At 39.3% G+C, this 7,743-nt stretch overlaps 1 protein-coding gene across 2 annotated transcripts in view; it reads left to right on the top strand.

Annotated features, from left to right (window-relative positions):
- Positions 1-7,743, top strand: part of LOC125723039 (signal transducer and activator of transcription 4-like) — a 340,474-nt gene that overhangs the window by 55,459 nt on the left and 277,272 nt on the right. The window lies entirely within an intron of this gene.

Here is a 7,743-nt window from a genome sequence, read left to right as displayed (position 1 = left end):
CCAAGTTTAGGTTTACCGCAGTCAAATGCTCAAAGACAGGAAAGGGTGTAAGTTGATTTAAGTCAATATTGTGTTCTGAGGACCAGGCAACATGTAAATTATTCATTATGAGCTCGTTCGTGAATTCGTATATAGATATATGCTAGTAACCTGCATAGATATATAGCAGCAGAATGCCTCATCCATACATGCAACCGACCATTTTCAAATCCCTTGTCCTGAACAGGATGATATATGGTACAAAGCAGGGGAATACCTTGGATGGGATATTTATCAAATAAAATTTTTAAGGTACAGAAATGGACACTGAGGAACATCCCCAAGGTACAGACAACATTACTGTACCCTCAATGGTGCAAAATATTTCTCATAGTCCATTTTTGTACCCTAAAAGGTACAATTACCTACACCTATAAAGTACAATTGCTGGACCCTTGAGGGTACAGGCTCAGTGACAAGCAAAGGTATAAACCGGTACCCTTTTTCTAACAATCTACATAAAGCAAAGGTTTGTCAAAGTGCCTGTGAAGGTGGGGAACGGGTGACGATGGGCTCTTGACCAGATATCATCTACCTCGGCGGGTGCCTTCAGGAGTCTACAGGGTTGAGTTCTGACAGTGAGGAAAACATCTTAAAGCATCTGAGATAAGGTGGCTGTACCTGGCTTACTGAGAATCACATTAATGGTCTATGCTGAGAACAAGTCATGGTCTGCTGGAGGAAGTAAGCCGGTTCTCTCATGCAACCAGGTAGTTGGAATTTTCCACTCAGACCTAATGGATTCTGGTTACAAGATGTTATCATGTCTATCTAGGACACATAAGCTACTATACGGGCCCAAACATTGTGCAAATCATATGGATGCACTTAAACCATACTTAATCTGCAAGTTAGAAAAGGTAATTAATGAAACTGTAAATATTGTAATCATGTGAAATATTGCAGTCGCATGTTATGCCTTTAGCAGACAATATTAGAAATGTTTTGGATTGTATACCTATAATTTTATGCTGTTTTTAAAGGCAACATTTTCAACAAACACTGGTGTGTGCGAATACATATACACTGTAAAAAAGTCACAAGTCACACATATACACAAAAAAAAGTCACACAGTATCTTGTTGATGATATCTCCCCCCTGACCTGTCGTCCTGGCTCCCCCTTGTCGTAGCAATCGTGTTGTACCTCATCAATCTCTAGTTGTGATAGCAGTTGTTTCTGGCCACAACCGGGATTCGAACCCCGGTCTCCCGTGTGAAAGGCGGCGATCTTACCACTACACTATCCAGCAACTATATAATATATATATATATATATATATATATATATATATATATATATATATATATATATATATATATATATATATATATATATATATATATATATATATATATATATATATATATATATATATATATATATATATATATATATATATATATATATATATATATATATATATATATATATATATATATATATATATATATATATATATATATATATATATATATATATATATATATATATATATATATATATATATATAATAACCCCTACAGTCGGTCCGGCCCCTGGCTTTTCCAGCGTGTTCGCGAAAACGACTTCATTTATTTTCTTATTGATTTATCGACAGACCATCATACTTTTTAGACGTTATAATAATAACACTCTATTGATCCCCAAAGAGAGAAATTCTCTCCTTGCCTGCCCCCTCTTACTGTCCATGATACACAAGCACATATGTAGAAAAACGTCAGCTTGGAAGCCAACTTCCGACAAAAGTTCTTCAATCGCTACAGCACAATTTGAGCCACTGATCGGCTTTAATTGCTTTGTTTTATTTTTGCGTTTCAGGCAAAACTACATAACACTTAAAGACACTACGGGCATGTAAATGGAGAACGAAATTATAGTTATACCGAATCTCCTACACACAATATCAAGGTTACCAACTTTGGTCAGCTGACCGGACTGAGACGTTCAATTCCCGTAAGATTTCTTTGCGCCAGCCTGAGAGTCTGAAAACACGTCACACCAGATGCATGAGAGATGGAAACCTGGGATATTCAGTCGAATCAGATCAAATATGATGCTAAGTTAGTACTAAGTTAAAATATGTTCCGGACTTGTAACATGCACCCATGATTTGGAACAGTCAGCAGGCTGTCTCTGGCCACGCCCCCTACACTCGGTCCGGCCCCTGGCTTTTCCTGAATTCTGATTTCTTTAGATAAACATTGACTTCATTGATATTGTTATTGATTTATCGACAGACCATCATACGTTTTAGACGTTATAATAACAACACTCTATTGATCCCCAAAGAGAGAAATTCTCTCCTTGCCTGCCCCCTCTTACTGTCCATGATACACAAGCACATATGTAGAAAAACGTCAGCTTGGAAGCCAAGGCTGGACTTAACCTACTCCTTAGGGTTCAACTGGAAACTGCCCCATGGCCGAGCGGTCTCAACCCTCCTGCGCAGCGAAAATGGCCTTTCAAAGTAAGGGGTATTCTGTTCTCCCAAGTAAGGCGTGGGTTCGAATCCAACTTCCGACAAAAGTTCTTCAATCGCTACAGCACAATTTGAGCCACTGATCGGCTTTAATTGCTTTGTTTTATTTTTGCGTTTCAGGCAAAACTACATAACACTTAAAGACACTTCGGGCATGCAAATGGAGAACGAAATTATAGTTATACCGAATCTCCTACACACAATATCAAGGTTACCAACTTTGGTCAGCTGACCGGAGTGAGACGTTCAATTCCCGTAAGATTTCTTTGCGCCAGCCTGAGAGTCTGAAAACACGTCACACCAGATGCATGAGAGATGGAAACCTGGGATATTCAGTCGAATCAGATCAAATATGATGCTAAGTTAGTACTAAGTTAAAATATGTTCCGGACTAGTAAGACAGTCAGCAGGCTGTCTCTGGCCACGCCCCCTACACTCGGTCCGGCCCCTGGCTTTTCCTGAATTCTGATTTCTTTAGATAAACATTGACTTCATTGATATTGTTATTGATTTATCGACAGACCATCATACGTTTTAGACGTTATAATAACAACACTCTATTGATCCCCAAAGAGAGAAATTCTCTCCTTGCCTGCCCCCTCTTACTGTCCATGATACACAAGCACATATGTAGAAAAACGTCAGCTTGGAAGCCAAGGCTGGACTTAACCTACTCCTTAGGGTTCAACTGGAAAACTGCCCAATGGCCGAGCGGTCTCAACCCTCCTGCGCAGCGAAAATGGCCTTTCAAAGTAAGGGGTATTCTGTTCTCCCAAGTAAGGCGTGGGTTCGAATCCAACTTCCGACAAAAGTTCTTCAATCGCTACAGCACAATTTGAGCCACTGATCGGCTTTAATTGCTTTGTTTTATTTTTGCGTTTCAGGCAAAAACTACATAACACTTAAAGACACTTCGGGCATGCAAATGGAGAACGAAATTATAGTTATACCGAATCTCCTACACACAATATCAAGGTTACCAACTTTGCTCAGCTGACCGGAGTGAGACGTTCAATTCGCCACAAGTCTGCACACCCAGATAACACACATATAAAACGTTATGAACACACATATAAAACGTAAACATATAAAATGTTACCTTTTAAATAGTCTGTAGGTTTTGCAAACTACTCTAACGCCTTTGGTGTCGCTGATTTTACGTTTATACTAGTGTAAAATAGACTTGCCGTAAGATTTCTTTGCGCCAGCCTGAGAGTTAGTACTAAGTTAAAATATGTTCCGCACTTGTAACATGCACCCATGATTTGGAACAGTCAGCAGCATACCTGTCAAGGTTTGGATTTGAAAATAAAGGAAATTTTCCGGCACCCGCCGTGACCCACCACCGCAACCAGGCTCCAGTATCCCTTACATTTTAAGACAGGTGTACAAGAAATATAAAATAACCATTTGTCATTTACATTTTATTTTCATTGCACATTTTCTATTAATTTTTCATGTTCACTCATGCGGCTCTCTGTCATTCACTAATGACTTGGATTTATTCATGCCGACTGACATCGTTCCTTCCCCGTGGGAGACACTAAAATCGCATTTACAAATCTTACAGAACGCGTGACTGTGCCCCATCCTGCTCCTCTTCAGGAAAGTAAATTCGTCATCCCATTTTCCGATGTATTTACATGACTTCTTTGTTTCTTGGCAGGGACGCCTTCTCCTTCTACACATCCATCCATCCATCTCCTTTCTCGTTCCCGCTGTTGGCACTAATCTCGCGATAACTGCCACCCAGGCTATGCAGGTGGCAGTTCTCGCGAGGCTACTGACAGTTCAGTTTGGAGAGGCAGAAGAATTTTTAAATATATATATATATATATATATATATATATATAATATATATATATATATATATATAGTATTATACGGGAGATTTACGGGAAAATACTAATACGGGAGGACGGCGGGAAAGAGAAGTAAAATACGGTAGTTTCCCGGCCCAAAACGGGAGACTTGACAGCTATGGTCAGCAGGCTGTCTCTGGCCACGCCCCCTACAGTCGGTCCCGGCCCCTGGCTTTTCCAGCGTGTTCGCGAAAACGACTTCATTTATTTTCTTATTGATTTATCGACAGACCATCATACTTTTTAGACGTTATAATAATAACACTCTATTGATCCCCAAAGAGAGAAATTCTCTCCTTGCCTGCCCCCTCTTACTGTCCATGATACACAAGCACATATGTAGAAAAACGTCAGCTTGGAAGCCAAGGCTGGACTTAACCTACTCCTTACGGTTTAACGGGAACCTGCCGCATGGCCGAGCGGTCTCACACGCCACGCACAACGTAACTGGCCTTCCAAAGTAAGGGATATTCTGTTCTCTCAAGTAAGGCGTGGGTTCGAATCCCACTTCCGACAAAAGTTCTTCAATCGCCACAGCAGCATTTGAGCAACTGATTGGCTTTAATTGCTTTGTTTTATTTTTGCGTTTCAGGCAAAACTACATAACACTTAAAGACACTTCGGGCATGCAAATGGAGAACGAAATTATAGTTATACCGAATCTCCTACACACAATACCAAGGTTACCAACTTTGCTCAGCTGACCGGAGTGAGACGTTCAATTCGCCACAAGTCTGCACACCCAGACACACGCATATAAAACGTATGCAACAGTTGTGTTACCTTTTAAATAGTCTGTAGGTTTTGCAAACTACTCTAACGCCTTTGGTGTCGCTGATTTTACGTTTATACTAGTGTAAAATAGACTTGCCGTAAGATTTCTTTGCGCCAGCCTGAGAGTCTGAAAACACGTCACACCAGATGCATGAGAGATGGAAACCTGGAATATTCAGTCGAATCAGATCAAATATGATGCTAAGTTAGTACTAAGTTAAAATATGTTCCGCACTTGTAACATGCACCCATGATTTGGAACAGTCAGCAGCATACCTGTCAAGGTTTGGATTTGAAAATAAAGGAAATTTTCCGGCACCCGCCGTGAGCTATCCCACCACCCCAACCAGGCTCCAGTATCCCTTACATTTTAAGACAGGTGTACAAGAAATATAAAATAACCATTTGTCATTTACATTTTATTTTCATTGCACATTTTCTATTAATTTTTCATGTTCACTCATGCGGCTCTCTGTCATTCACTAATGACTTAGATTTTTCATGCCGACTGACATCGTTCTTTCCCCGTGGGAGACACTAAAATCGCATTTACAAATCTTACAGAACGCGTGACTGTGCCCCATCCTGCTCCTCTTTAGGAAAGTAAATTCGTCGTCCCATTTTCCGATGTATTTACATGACTTCTTTGTTTCTTGGCAGGGACGCCTTCTCCTTCTACACATCCATCCATCCATCTCTCTCCTTTCTCGTTCCCGCTGTTGGCACTAATCTCGCGATAACTGCCACCCAGGCTATGCAGGTGGCAGTTCTCGCGAGGCTACTGACAGTTCAGTTTGGAGAGGCAGAAGAATTTTTAAATATCCATCCATCCATCCATTTTCCAAACCGCTTATCCTATTGGGTCGCGGGGGGTCCGGAGCCTATCATGGAAGCAATGGGCACGAGGCAGGGAACAACCCAGGATGGGGGGCCAGCCCATCGCAGGGCACACTCACACACCATTCACTCACACATGCACACCTATGGGCAATTTAGCAACTCCAATTAGCCTCAGCATATTTTTTGGACTGTGGGGGGAAACCGGAGTACCCGGCGGAAACCCCACGACGACATGGGGAGAACATGCAAACTCCACACACATGTAACCCAGGCGGGGACTTGAACCTGGGTCCCAGAGGTGTGAGGCAACAGTGCTAACCACTGCACCACCATGCCGCCCCCTATTTTTATATATATATATATATATATATATATATATATATATATACATATATATATATATATATATATATATATACATATATATATATATACATATACATATATATATATATATATATACATATACATATATATATATATATATACATATACATATATATATATATATACATATACATATATATATATATATATATACATATATATATATATATATACATATATATATATATATATACATATATATATATATATATATATATATATATATATATATATATATATATATATATATATATATATATATATATATATATATATATATATATATATTATTATACGGGAGATTTACGGGAAAATACTAATACGGGAGGACGGCGGGAAAGAGAAGTAAAATACGGTAGTTTCCCGGCCAAAACGGGAGACTTGACAGCTATGAAAATACAAGTACGACATAGAAATTCAAAGGCAACCTGGCCCTGCAAAAGGGCAGACAATCAGACAAACAGTATATTATGGAAGTGCACGTTTCGATCCATTTTTGCAAGCAACAGAAAATATATTTAATAAATGACCTAAATTAAGAAGTCAAAAGATTGAAGAGACTAAGTAACAACCATTCCAAACGGCTATAGGATGTTAAACATCTTATCCAGACTGCAGGTTGAACTAGCTAATCACATAAAAGGGCTTGTTTCTCCACCGTTTGGAAGTAATGTAAACATCGTTTTAAAAAGGTGCAGCGAACGATAGATACTGACACTATAGCAATATCTACTGGTGCAAAGAAGAATCGCAACAAAAATAAGATCTTAAAAATAGCTGTAGGCTACATTAATTATAATACGTTCCCATTATGTGGGTTTATATATTTTTGAATAGGTTTCACAGATTTCACACTTCATTAACAGATATTAGTACTTATAGCCCTGACAGTGAATGCAATTTCCTAAAAATCATAAACCGTTTAGAATCAATGCCTTACAGGTGCCGGTAGAAAATAATGCTGAATGCCATGTATTTTATAAAAGATCATGTGTATTTATAGCGAGTCAACTGACATGACCGAAGATAAAGAATCGCTTCTTTCCGTTAAGCTTTTACCATAATATACACTTTCCATCCTTCCAGCAAGAAGATTCACAAACGGACAAATTAGACTTAGCATAATGTAATATGTATAATAGTTACAGCACACCGTGAAACGCCTACACAAAAACCCTAGGACGCGTTAATGAAAGAAGTGAGACGCATGAAGACTAGAAATGGAGCAATGGATTAATGCAAAGATGCGCATCAGAATGCAGTCGGGACTAATGCGTGTGAGAAAACGTGGGACCGAAACCCCGGGGGCTCCGGCGTTGACAGTTAGCAAATCGCGCTTTACGGGTCGCTCTTTAATGC

This window comes from Brienomyrus brachyistius, chromosome 1, assembly GCF_023856365.1.
Source record: "Brienomyrus brachyistius isolate T26 chromosome 1, BBRACH_0.4, whole genome shotgun sequence".
Lineage (NCBI taxonomy): Eukaryota > Metazoa > Chordata > Actinopteri > Osteoglossiformes > Mormyridae > Brienomyrus > Brienomyrus brachyistius.
The sequence above is the reverse complement of the archived record's forward strand: the minus strand, read 5'-3'. Positions and strand labels throughout refer to the sequence as shown.